Here is a 14271-nt window from a genome sequence, read left to right as displayed (position 1 = left end):
ATTAAGATTTCAAGCAATCCTAGCCTATATTTTTACCTTATTAAAATTTTGAGTTATGAAGTTGCCGACGTAACGAAAAATCATGCTGCTGGTAAATGTTATGGGCAAAACATTCCAAACGGTCCTTCAGTTAAAAAGGTCTTTGATTTTAAAGCAGCTGGCATTATTCCCCTGTATTTGTTTTAACCATATGGAGCTTTTGTTATGGACTGTAACTTTACTCAAGAAATGTTAGGCATATGATTAAAAATTCAAACTGCGGCAGCTTCTATTGCTTTGGGAACTTTCCCCAAATAGTTTTTCTGGGAATTTTCACCAGGCCGTCCCCTGCACTACCAGGAACTGCTCCCGCCTAGGAAACCCCCTAACTGAATGACTTGTCTCCTTTTTAAGTTCTGTTTATTGCTCTATTCGGCTTTCAGAACAGTGGAAAGGCAGTATCTTCATGGCAGTGTTTCCAGGCGAGTACAATTTCTTTTCCAAAATTTTGCTTGACAATTAACAGCACATTGATTGTAAAGAGGATACTGGGTAGATTAAATATCTGCTAGTAGGCTTTAGTGTGCAGCTCTATTGTTTCTATATAGAATGCACACAAATCCACTGGAGCTCATGATCAATTTTTATCAACGTAAGAAATGTTTAGAAGGCAAAGCGTAATTGAGGGAGGGGAAGGTTTTCTGAGACATTTCTCCTTGGAAAGACTGTACACAGTATTCGAATGCTTACATAGTGGGTCTCCTGTTTGCTGAGTTTTTACCAACTCCAGTGGTGCTAGGCTTGAGTGACGCTGGATACTGAGTTCATAAAGAAGTGGTCGACAATCATGTAGACGTGATGCCCTTCTTCACCAAAGTTGCTTCCTGATAAAGGAAGCACATTTTGCCACTGAATGTCACACTGGGAATATTGCAGCATTTTCATTAGATTTGTAATGCATTTAAAATATGTGACATTACAATGTCAATACTATTAAAACCCTAGCTTGGATTTGTCTCCCCGGATTAATCCAATGCCAGCAAATAAATGGAATTGATGTCAGCATTAAAGTAATGTCAGGCAATTCCTAAGCAAGTTTAAATCCTTGACTATGTTTGGGTTTTGTAGTTTTCTGTGCGATTGAAAACAGGCTTGGAATTTGACGTGAAGGTGTGTTTCTATGCGAGTTTAGCATTGGTGTGAAGTGGTTTCAGCTTCACATTAGTGCTAAATACAATTGGATGCCAAGGCCTGAATTGTGAGAGACTCCCTCCCCCAGGGTCAGGTCAGCTACTGCCACTGATTTTAAATTGAATTTATACTATAACCGTTGTGTTAAGGCAGAGCAAAATCATTTTTACATGTATGCTGCAGTTTTAGTACAAATGCAACATAAAATAGCTCTGGACTAATATCCAAAACTTGATCTGATGTTTGAGTTCACCTCGTTCTGGGTGTTTAAGTTGTACTGAGTGGAAGTGATTTTTTTCCTCAAAGCTGTTTTGATCTTAAGCCTCCGGTGTAAGCTCTGCGTTACTGATCAGATGGGTGCTGGCTGTGCACATTGTCTGCTTTTTGTTTGTGTACTACCACCTACAGTTGCTGCCATCTCTTGTTACATGCATTTGGAGTGTTGCATTTCAACTCAGTGACTTTTGATATGGGTGCCTTGAGGGTACATGTGTATTATATAGACAGTATAGTTATAATGCCACTATCTTGAGTTGCAGTTAGTGGAAGGATGAACTCCAGCTCGTGTGGTACTGTTGGTTTTATTTTACTGTGAAATTACAACATCAAAAAATTATTTAATTAAAATAGAAAATATCCAGTTTGTCCTCGTGACCAAGAAGATCCTTAACATGTGCACTATATGAGGGGAAGGGGAAGCAAAACGTGCACTCTCTTACCAATTATAATGGAAAATGCATTGTAGTGTATTTTTTTTTATTCATTCACTGGATGTGGGTGGCCCGGACTAGGCCAACATTTGTTTCCCAGCCCCAATTTCCCTTGAGAAAGTGATGCTGAACAGCTGCAATCCATGTGGTGTAGGTACACCCACAGTGCTGTTAGGGAGGGAATTCCAGGACTTTGACCCAGTGACAGTGAAGGAACGATGATATATCTCCAAGTCAGGATGGTGTGTGATTTGGAGGGAAACTTGCAGGTGGTGGTGTTTCCATGCATCTGCTGCCCTTGTCCTTCTAAGTGGTAAAGGTCTTGGGTTTGGAAGGTGTTGTTGAAGGAGTCTTGGTGAATTCCTGCAGTGCATCTTGTAGCTGGTACACACTGCTGCTACTGTGCATTGGTAGTGAAAGGAGTGAATGTTTAAGGTGGTGGCTGGGGTGCCAATCAAGCGGGCTACGTCAGTTAAATTGTTGTTTGGAATTCAGTTAGATTGCACTATATTTTTTTATTTGTTCATGGGATGTTGGCATTGTGAGCTAGGCCAGCATTTATTGCCCACCCCAATTGTCCTTGAGAAGGTGGTGGTGAGTTGCCTGCTCGAGTGTTGCTGTCTTCAGCCTGTTAAGAATTTTGAAACTGTAGTTAAAATGTTACTTGAAAGAGTTAAAATTTCCTGTTATTGAGTGGGGAGAAGGTCTTGTGGCACAGGGGGCAGCTTCTGCGTCAGCAGCTCTGGGTTCAAGTCCCACTTCAGGACTTGATGGCCACGGAAGGTGTATTCATACATAAGACCAGTCAATGAGAAAACCTAACAAATGGGTTCTGGTAATGTGAAAAATGACCAGAACCAACAATTGATTCAATCCAAGAGACCACTTATCCCACCCACCATCCTGGGTCCCTGCTTGGCTCACACAGTGGTCTTCAAGCTCTATTTTCTGAGCAATGTTTCAAACCTTACATCCAGTCCATAACCAAAATCACATAACCTTCACTGAAATGTGATTGTTTCCTCCCAGTTGATTTCCCCACTGCACCCTCCCCCACCCCCATCACTTGACTCCCATGTTGGCGCACTGGACTTCCAGAGACACAGACAAGCATTTCTGGCTTAAAATTGGTTTAGCCAACCATCACCATGGTTAGACCACATCAATTGTTAGCTGCAGCAGCGGGATCATTCTGGAGAGCAAAGATAGCCCACAGCTTCTTTTCTCTATTTTCCACTGTTTCCTTTTAATTGCTCTCCTTTGCCCCCTCAACCTTCACTTTTAACAGCTAATAAGGATCTCATTGACTTCTTTGTCACTAAAATTGAGTCCTGCTGTTTAGAAGTTTGTTTCTTCAGCCTGTTCACTCTCCAATCTTTCTGTTACCGACAGTGCCAAACCTCCCCCCCGCTTTAATCTCCCTGTCCTTGAACCAGCGTGTTTCTCCAGTTTCTCTTCCATCTGCCCTTGTGCTCTTTCATAGCTCAACTCACTCATGAGACTTCTACCTCACTGAACAAATTCCTACTCAACTGATGATGGCCCAGCTTCCCTTCCTGGTTCCTATGCCAGCTGACATTGTAAATCTCTTTCCCCAGTTACTGACTCTCTCCCTTTCAAAATTAACATCAACCCTCCTCAAAAAGTCTATCCTCAACCCTTCTTTCCTTGAAAACTACTGCTACATTACTCTCATATCTTCCCACAGCTCTTGAAGATATTATCTTCCAAATCCATGTCCATATATCTTATAACTCCATGCTTCAATCAGGCTTCTGCCCTGTCTCACCTCTGAAACAGCCGTGACAAACATCACAAAGTACATAGTTTGTGACTGTGATCATGATGCATTATTGCTCCTTAATCTCTCCAATGTTTGACACACAAGGCCATCCTGTTATCCTCTAATGCCTTCTCTCTGTTCTCCAGCTCAGTGCTACTGTCCTCACTTGGTTTCATACATCTATCTGATTATTACCTCCAAAGACACCCAAATAATGATCCTTGACGTCTTCCTTTTCCTCATCTACATGCAGCCCCTTGGCAACATCATTTGTTGACATGGGATCAGTATCCGTATGTACATTAGCCACAACCGGCCCTACCTTAATCGCTAATCTTACTCCTTGTTGTTTGGTCTCCCTATTGCTACTGCAGATCATACTGATCATTTCATAAGTCTGCTAATCAGTAAATTTGGATTCATTTTCTGTCTCCTGTCCAGCTGACCATTTAATTTACTCCTCTTCCTCAGCCCTCCATATTAAATGGCATTTTCCATCTGTCAGTCCAACTCTTCAAATTGAGCTGCGTAGACTGTAATGATCTCAGGATCCCCACTCTATCTGCTGCAATAGTTTCAGGTTCTTGGTCACTATCCAGTGACTCCTGTTGAAAAATTGGAAGAAAATAGATTCTAGCTTGAATGGCTATTTGGGTGGGGGGGGAGCAAGAAGTGACATAAAAATACAAAATGCTAATAAATCACAATGAATGACTCCTATGGTTGGCATGAAAACCTAGTACACAGATCAGACTGGTCTGGGGGCTGACAGAAAGTATTAAGGAAAGGTGATGAAGACAGAAACTGACCACAAAATTCAAAATCAGGGGTAATTAGTTCATTTGGCAAAAATGTAACTTTCAATTCTACTCAAAGCATGTCTACAAATAACCCCTTCACCCTCCAATGAACAGGCCAGGCATGATTATTCTCACAATTACCAAATTATGAGGGGAGGGAAATCCCATCTGAGCCATTGTACAAAGTTCCAGTAATAAGCTCAGAGTTCCGATCACTTCAACTTTTCAGGTATATTGAAATAAAGCAGGTTTGCTGAAAAGTTTATGCTCCACGTAATGCATGAAATATCACCACTGTTATCTCATCTGCTGATGTTAGTATTACAATTCTACATTAACCTATTTGAATTTCTTTTTGAGTTAAATCTACCCTATTCATGTGGGTGACTTAAGTGACTGAAGAACAATTTAAGTTGCAAGTTGTCATCCAATTCAAGAATACAACACTTACTTTAAACAAAACATCAAGGGATCCAAGAATGCATTTAGCACCGTAGACAAGACAAATTGTTCAAGATTATAGAATTTTACAGTACAGAAGGAGGCCATTTGGCCCATCATGTCTGCACCAGCTCTCCAAATAAGCATTCCACCTAGTGCCATTCTCCTGCCTTCTCCTTGTAATCCTGCACATTGTCTTTTTTCAAATAATCACTGAATTCCCTCTTGAATCCCTCGATTGAACCTGCCTCCGCCACTCTCAGGAGGTGCATTCCAGACCCTAACCACTCGCTGTGTGAAAAAAAGCATTCTCATATTGCTTTTGCTTCTTTTGCCAATCACTTCAAATCCGTACCATCTAGTTCTTGATCCTTTCACGAGTTGGAACAGTTTTCCCCTGTCCATTCTGTCCGGGCCCCTCATAATCTTGAATACTTTTCTCAAATCTCCTCTTGGCTTTCTCTTCTCCAAGGAAAAGAGTTGCAACTTCTCCAATTTATCTTCAAAACTGAAGCTTCTCAAACCTGGAACCATTCTCGTAAACCTCTTCTGCACTCTCTCCAATGCCTTGACATCCTTCCTAAATTGCGGCACCAGAACTGTACACAGTGCTCAATATTAACTCTCACATATACAAATGATACTAATTGATGCCATACATACTTCAATATGCTTGATAATACCTTTATGCTTTATAATACTTTATGGTGCACCATTAAAACTACGTTAGCCCCATCTGCCAAGATTATACCAGGGAGCAAGGAGGGTGAACAATAAAGAATCTCAGCACCATCAGTATACCATCAGCAGCCATGAATGGAAGTTCAGATATACGTATAAGTTTGCTGAGGGCCACAGACTTGAGGGGCTAAATGACCTGCTCCTGTTCCTATGTATATCAAAGGCAGACCATAAGCCACCCATAGACTGTAATAGGACTATCACTGATTTGGATAAATGTATTCCATCAGTAAGCAATTCAGTATTTGGAAAGATAGAAGCAAAAGCTTTGACATTTTTCAGGAGATGGTTAGATGTGATGTAGAGACCATAGGTTCTTCCAAAAGGACGAGGTGGGTAGATCAAATCTAGGTGTCGTGCTTGGCAATTCTCACAGTGAGCTGCTCCACCTGGAAACCCACTGGGCCAGCTTTTGGATGCTCCTCCTAATATCTTTATCTCCTTGAGCTTGGCATCCATTTTTGCCTGATTCCGCCTCTGTGAAACACATTGGGATGTTTTCCTTCCTTGAAGGTGCTGTATAAATGTACTCACTGTGAGAATTACCTTTTTCATAAAAGCGTGCTCCAATCACGAGCTTTTAAGTTTCATCACCAAATGATTAGGATCACAGAATAGTGCATCACAGAAGGAGTCAATTTTCAGAAACCATTGACCTAGTTATACAATAATTTTGCCCGTCCCATTGCAAAATGTGATGATTTATGCAGGAAACTTATCATTTAGACAATTAGTATTTGTATCGCATAACAAAATCTCCCAAGGTTCAAAGCCAGATCTAAGCATGGTTAGGATGGAAATTAAAGGAGGCGATCAAAAGCATGCACTTTTAAACAAAGTTTTTATAAGATGGCAGTGATAAAGTGAGGAGGGATTTGGAGAGTGTCCTAGTGTGTGGAAGTTACTGAAGGAAACATAGTAAAACAGTGCTGGATTTGGAGAATGTGAACAGGAACATAGGGCTGGAGGAGGTTGAAGAGTAGGGAGGAGAGAAAAAACCCAAATCTTTGCCACCAATTCCATCTCCCTCCATAATCACTCACCGAAGCCGAGCCAAACTATTCAAAATTTTCGAGTAGTTTTCAACCCTAAACTCAGCTTCCAACCCCATATACTCCTCTGTAACATTGTCCGCCTCCACTCCTGCCTCAGCCCATCTACTGCTGAATCAATCAACTATAACTTTTGTCACCTCCCTGTTTCCAATGTTCACCTGACTTGCCTTCCACATGCTCTGTAAACTTTAGCTAATCCAAAATCTGCTGTCGATCTCTATTCCACATTAAATCTCCCTCACTGACCACTCCCATTCTCATTGATCATCATTTGCTTCCCAGCCCCCCAATGCCTCAAATTTAAAGTTGTCATCTGTAAGTTTAAATTCCTTCATGCGCTTGCCCCTCCCTACCTCTGTAATATTCTCCAGCCCTTCAACTCCCCTAGAGCCCTTCATTTTTATGCTTCTTGTGCATCTTCGTTGCTTACTACGGGTTTTCTACAGCTTTCTAGGTGTCATGCTCGGCAATTCCCACAGTGAGCTGCTCCACCTGGAAACCCACTGGGCCAGCTTTTGGATGCTCCTCCTAATATCTTTTATCTCCTTTAGCTTGGCATCCATTTTTGCCTGATTCTGCCTCTGTGAAACACGTTGGGATGTTTTCCTTCCTTAAAGATGCTGTATAAATGCAAGTTACCTGTTGGTGACAATAGTTTATCTGCTGCACTTCTTATTTTTCCATTTGTCATGCTGCTGCTAATGCTGCTTCTAGAAATAAATGCTGCTGATAAACACAGTTGTAGTTTTTGTTTACAGTAAATATGGTCCTATCAAGTAATGGTAGTGTTCCTGGACGCTGTATGAACATTTTCCCACCTGCACAATGAAATGCTTAGAAGTGAATGAGCTGTCCCTGGGATGGTTCAGTGGTTGACTGTGCGTGCACCCACTACTGTAGGCGCATGAAGTTGAAGTTTCAGTAGTGAAAGTACCTGGATAGGTTACAGAAAAGCAAGAATAGCTTGATCTGGTTCCCTGTTGGGATTCCCCGAGTCTGGTATGTATCATTATGGCAGCTGGCAAATATATTTTAAATAGAACAGGAACCAGCTTGTCTGGAATATTTTTAAGCATTCAGTCAATGGAAGTAATTGGTTGATTTTTTTTTTCAATTTTTTTCAATCAGAAACGTACTCTATTCCACAGATTCCAGGAGTTATGAAGTGGAAGTGTACATTTGGAAGTATGTTTTTGTGGAACACAGAGGAGATAATCAAGATGTTTGTTGGTTTCTCATCTCTAGTTCAAGAATTTGAGGAGCAAGTTTTTCCAAAAACTCAGTTCGACTCTAGGAATCTTTTAAAAAATGAATTAGCAAGGCCATTATAGAGCCTTTGAACTAAAGGTCCTAATTATATAATGTGGATAAATGTGAGGTTATCGATTTTGGTAGCAAAAATAGGAAGGCAGATTATTATCTGAATGGCTATAAATTGAGAGAGGGGAATGTGCAACGAGACCTGGGTGTCCTCATACACCAGTCGCTGAAGGTAAGCATGCAGGTGCAGCAGGCGGTAAAGAAGGCAAGTGGTACGTTGGTCTTCATAGCCAGAGGATTTGAGTACAGGAGCAGGGATGTCTTGTTGCAATTATACAGGGCCTTGTTGAGACCACACCTGGAATATTGTGTGCAGATTTGGTCTCCTTATCTGAGGAAGGGTGTACTTTCTATAGAGGGAGTGCAGTAAATGTTTACCAGACTGATTCCTGGGATGGCGGGACTGACATATGAAGAGAGATTGAGTCGGTTAGAATTATATTTGCTGGAGGTCAGAAGAATGAGGGGGGATCTCACAGAAACCTATTAAATTCTAACAGGACTAGACAGGGTAGATGCAGGAAGGATGTTCCCGATGGTGGGGTAGTCCAGAACCAGGGGTCACAGTCTGAGGATACTGGGTAGACCATTTAAGACTGAGATGAGGAGAAATTTCTTCACTCAGAGAGTGGTGAGCCTGTGGAATTCACTACCACAGAAAGTAGTTGAGGCCAAAACATTGTATGTTTTCAAGAAGGAGTTAGATATAGCACTTGGGGTGAAAGGGATCACAGGGTATGGGGAGAAAGCGGGAGCAGGCTATTGAGTTGGATAATCAGCCATGATCATAATGAATGGCGGAGCAGGCTCGAAGGGCCGAATGGCCTACTCCTTCTATTTCTATGTTTCTATGTAATTGCTAGCTTAGATTTCTAAAAATTTAAGATAAAGTTTTAGAAAGGGGGCTAAACACAGTAGACAAAGTCAATGATTGCTCATGCCTCTTCTCTCCATTGTTGTAGTTATGCCTTCTTTGGTGAATTTTGGAATCTCAGGAATAACAGCCTGCAGTACTTTGTCTGGTAACCTGTGTATTCCTAAAAGCTCTGCCTTGGATACTTTAGGGAAAGTAATGCCACCCGAACAATGTTGCTTTCTATGTAAACTCTATTTCCTATTGAAATCCTTCTAATTACACCAGGCTTGTAGACCCTGTGAATTGCCCTGGAGTCAGGAATGAAAAAGTTAATCTCCAGGACCCTGCTGAGAGCAAGGACTGTGGGACATTAAAGCAATTGGAGATGGAAAATAAGATTGTTTTACGGACCATCGAGTATCCTCCAGTTGGCTAGCAGAGAGTCTGCTTGTCTTCTAGTTGGTGTGGGAAAGTAGAGTGCTCCAGGTTGCCAGTGCTGGGATTGAGGGGATGGAGTGCTTGAAGGTAGGAGATTTTGTGGAGACATCTCCTGGAATATGTCCAGCCAGAGTTGGCAGTGCTGTATTACACTGATGAGAATGATGCAGTGGCCAATCAGAAGTTTTGGCCAATGTTTTGAGGAAAAAAAACTTAGAATTGGATTTTCCCCCAAATCCCCACCGGGCATGTGTTTGGTGGAGCGGGGTGGGGCAGCAGGTAAAATATGAGGGGTGCCTAACCCATCACTTGCCCACCCACCCTGAGCTGTCCCCCATACCCCCAGGTGGGTGGGCCTGGCATTTTTAAATAAATGACTAACGGTCAATTGAGCTTGTTACCAAGGTGATTGACCGGGATATTACACTACCCACACCATAAGACAGATGGTGTAGGCAGGCAGGATTGTGGGCAAGCTGTTTTTTGAGCTCAATTTGAAAGAAAGCGTGACGAAGTGGTGGGGGAGGTGGGGAACAGTGCCCAGTGGAGGAGTGCCCTATGCACATTAGGGGCACCCCTCCAGATTTTACCCCACCATTTCTTCCCACCAGCCCTGAAAAACTGCCTCCCTGCCCAATGCCCTCTTTCCCCCCCACACACCCCCCAAACTCTGCCCCCACCTTGGCTGTCTGATTCTTCCTCACCTAAAAAGGCCTAACTTGGGCTCTGGCATCCAGTTTTCTTCGTGGGCCTGCTTGCAGTCCTGGTAGTGGCCACTGCCAAGGTCTGGGACTGATTGGCTAGCAGCTCCAAAGGGCGGAAGTCCCACTCTCTCCTCGGTCAGCCTGCTGGCACACATTTTGGCTGGCGCAGGCTTTTTTCAGGTACGTGGACTGCTGGCTGTCTTTCCTTCTTGAGGGTGGGGGGGTGTGAAATGAGTAATTTGCCCCATCCTATCCCCCCCACTGTCCTTAAAATCGAATCTTTAATTAGAATGAGCCAGAAGTTACACAAGACATTCTGGTACACAGTGATGCCATCCTGTATAAATCTTGGGCCGTGAAGGCATCATAGCAGTCCAAGGAACAGCATCTCTACGTTCATTCACAAGAAACTTCCTGTAGCAGCAGCTCTATGGTTTTAGTTTTTCATTGTAATTTTTTATACTTTACATCTTTAATTACTTTTTTTGAAATATTTTCACTGATGCCCATTTGGCCTTAACCCTGTTATAAAGGTTTATACCCAAGAAATTCTGAAGACTTTGAATCACAGAATCTCACAGTGCAGAAGAGGCCCTTCGGCCCATCGAGTCTGCACCGACACGTGAGAAACACCCGACCTACCTACCTAATCCCATTTACCAGCACTTGGCCATAGCTTTGAATGTTATGACATGCCAAGTGCTCACCCAGGTACTATGAGTAATAGATAAATGATTATTTTTGCTTAAAAGCTTCATTGATGAATTTGCCAGTTTGGCTATTAAGCTGAATGAACAGACGATTCTGTGAGTTGGGTTTTGATCAAATGAATCAAGCAAATTGTTCCTTTACGGAATAGAATTCCAGCCAGATGAACAAGTGGAAAGCGTATAGAAAATATTTTTGCTTTATAAGGCAAGGAAGACATTAACAATTACGTAGCACCTTTCATGACTTCCCAAAGCACTTTACCGCTAATTAAGTACATTTGAAATGCAGTAATTGTTGTAATGTAGGAAAACACAGCATCAATTTGCAATGCAACAGCAGTGCTGTCATAAGCAGCACTGAGATAAATGACCAAACCACCTGTTTCAGTGATGTTGGTTGGAGAATAAATATTGGCCAGGACACCCAAGAGAACCACAATGCTCTTCTTTGAATAATGTCATGGGATCTTTTATGCCCACCTGAGAGGGCAGATGGGACTTCAGGTGAGCATCTCATCTGGAGGGTGGCACTTCTGACAGTACAACACTCTCAGCACTGCACTGGGGTGTTGCTTTGCATTACGCACTCAAGTTTCTACAGTGCAGCTTGAACCACTAGTAAAGATTACTTTTGAAGTTATCTTCGAACTATTATTCTGTTCAGAGTATGTTTAAAAGCCAAAAGTATTTGTCACTGTTATCCAGTTCTGCACTAGTCAGTTCAGCAGTTGCTGCAAATTTGTGAAAACGAAAAAATCTTTGCAAAATAACTTCTGCATTTACTGGAAAGGGTACAAAACTGATGATGTGTCAATGTCTCCTGGGATAAAAAGTTCTGAACTACCTCAGCTAGTGCAAAAAGAGCACTCCGAGGGGATTTCCCCTTATGTCTTTCTTCCCCTCCAACCCCTTTCCTCTCGAGGCTTTCAAGCTCATGAAGTCCAGGTCAGTGCAATTCATAACAATAAGGAGAGCATATGTTTCCCTCCATTTGCTTTTTCCATTTTCTTTCTCTGTTTGTGCACTCTCCACTGAAGTGATTTGAGTGACTTGTGCAGTGCAATTCCATGCAAGCTCTTTGGTCCATGTGGCTGTTGCTCATTAAATGAGTCAGGACAATGGATTTTAGCATGGGCTGTCACAGCGGAGCCTGCTCCTGCCCTCAACCATCATATGCTGATTGCATCAAGAGTCACTGGACATAGAAACCCTAACTACTTTCTCTCCCCACCTTCCTCCCCCTCTTTCCTAATCTGGGAGTGCTGAGGTCATTTGTAGCTTTCCACTGCTGTGTTGACCGAGATTGGCTAATGTAGTATCTATTGATGTCAAATTCTTCCTGGTCTCCATGGCTCAGTATCACATCAGTGATGCACAAAGCAGATTATTCATTGGGTTTCACCGTGTTCTTTGTGTCTGGCTGCATGCTCAAACTTGCTGCAGCGTAGAAAATGCCATGTCCTATCTACCCTGCACCAGAGGATGTAGAAGTGGCAAAATTCATTGCCAGGGAAATGAGGGAATAAGGGGTGAAGAGAATTGAACCCATGAGCATAGTGCTTCAGAGTTAGCATCTGAATGCAGCAGAACATCACTGATCACCATGTGCAGAGCTCCTGTTAAGAGTTAATTTCCTGTCGTCTTAGCAGGAATGATGTATGGGAAAGAGTGCAAAGTAACTTCATATGAAAACTCCCAGGATTGACAGAAAGTTGAACCTGATTGAAGACAAGCTCAGTTGCTTTGTGCACATTACTTGTGTGACATGTACAGCCAAGCCACGATTGATCATTCCAACCAGATCAACAACAAACCAAGAAAAGTCAGAGATGTAAAGAAATGTAATTAATTCGAGAGCACTGAGTAATGGGGAAATAGGAAACTTGCATGCTATTGATCATATGCTACTGCTCTCTATTTTAAAATGTTTATATACAATTATGTTAGCTACAAGTATGATATGCGCAAATAGCATAAAAGATTAGAGGGTGTGCTGTTGGAATACATGGTAAATTTGTTTTGCAGTAGGGTTTATTTTGGGATCTGGGACTTTCCTCTTGCATCCCTTATCGAGTTCTGGTATTTAACTTTGTGGAAATCCAGGAAAGCCTCCTGCCAGTGAGACTGAGTGCTTGCTAGATTTTGGATGTGATACAAGTTCTTTGGTCAACCAGCTCTCTTTTAGTTGAGACACCGAAGAAGCTGAGAGCAAAAGACACATCTGTCTGGTAGGGATATATGCATAAATAGAAGACACAAACTAAAGTTACATGCTCTTTTGAAAATGATAAACTTATTTAATTATTCTAGTTGCTTTATTGAAAAAAATAATTTTTCATTAGAGCAAATGACTTGTGTGTATGTTCATTTATTTGTATGAGATTGCATTTAAGTGTTTAGATATGACGTATCACTTGAGAGTTGAAGAGAAGCCTTTGCATTTGAGGGTGTGCTCTTGGAATACATGGTAAATTTGTTTTGCAGTAGGGTTTATTTTGGGATCTGGGACTTTCCTCTTGCATCCCTTATCGATGCATCTGTAGAAGTTCACTTGAGTTGGATGGGTAATGAAACGAGCTAGCAGGCTATCCTTTCACCTGTAGAACCTGAATTCAAATCCTTGGAAACCCAAGTAAAAAATAGTGTTCTTAGTTCTCTTCCAGTGTTGAACTGAAACTATCACTAGCACTGCATCTAAAAGCTATAAATCAGACTTTGAAAATATAAGTCTTTCACATTTGCCAGGCATCATTTGCTAAAATATAACTGGAATCCAGGTGGGCTAAGGTTATTAATTTTGCTTCAGCAATTTTTGTTTTTGTTTGGGCTAAGGTTATGTTTTTCATCTCTGTTGGGCTGTAAACCATATGGGCTGGATTTCATGCTTCTTTGCTGTTGGGTTTAAAGGATTGCAGAGGGCATGTAAAATTTGGTGGCTTTTAATCCACCCACAACCAGCCTGTCTGAAATTTTACAGGGGCAGGGGGTGGGTTGCAGCAGCAGATGAAATGCTGGGTGGCCTGCCTGTCCTTGAGCCTATTGATGCTTCATCCCACCTGTGCCAGTATTTTACCCACAGCAGGGGAGGCCCATGCCATGCAGGAAGGGGGCTTGTGTTGGGCAGGGAGGAAGGAGACCTCCTTTGTCATTCCCTAGGCCAGCAAAGGCACCACCCTCCCTCTCCCCCAAGGTCATAGCCCCTGTAACCCTCCTCCCTGCCTTTTAAACTCAACCCCCAGCCCCTTCACAGAGACTCCCGACTCTGGACTTACCCAGGCTCCTTGGCATGTTGGGGCTGCCTGCAACCCCAGCTGTAGCCATCACTCTCAGCTGGCGCTATTGAGACTACAGAGCTGCTGGCTGTTTGATTGGTCGGCAGCTCTCTAAGGCAGGACTTCCTCCCCAAATCAGGGCAGAAGCCACGCATTAAAGCAATTAATACTGCTCCCAGCTTTAAATTGATGCAAGGTGCCACCAGAATCATAGGTGTGCTTTCACACCTCTCCTCGCATCCCCCCCCCACCCGACCCTTAGTTGGGGAAG

The 14271-nt window shown here is 42.5% G+C and overlaps 1 protein-coding gene across 4 annotated transcripts in view; it reads left to right on the top strand.

Annotated features, from left to right (window-relative positions):
• Positions 1–14271, top strand: part of traf3 (TNF receptor-associated factor 3) — a 66033-nt gene that overhangs the window by 27729 nt on the left and 24033 nt on the right. The window contains exon 1 of one of the 4 annotated variants that reach the window (XM_041214772.1): positions 12940–12956. The exons of the other annotated variants lie outside the window; for them this stretch is intronic. The gene's annotated coding sequence lies outside the window, so the exon portion shown is untranslated. Of the gene's footprint in view, positions 1–12939; positions 12957–14271 lie in introns of those variants that run through there. 4 annotated transcript variants of the gene reach the window in all.

This window comes from Carcharodon carcharias, chromosome 20, assembly GCF_017639515.1.
Source record: "Carcharodon carcharias isolate sCarCar2 chromosome 20, sCarCar2.pri, whole genome shotgun sequence".
In the NCBI taxonomy this organism is placed as follows: domain Eukaryota; kingdom Metazoa; phylum Chordata; class Chondrichthyes; order Lamniformes; family Lamnidae; genus Carcharodon; species Carcharodon carcharias.
This window is presented reverse-complemented; position numbering and strand designations above follow the sequence as displayed.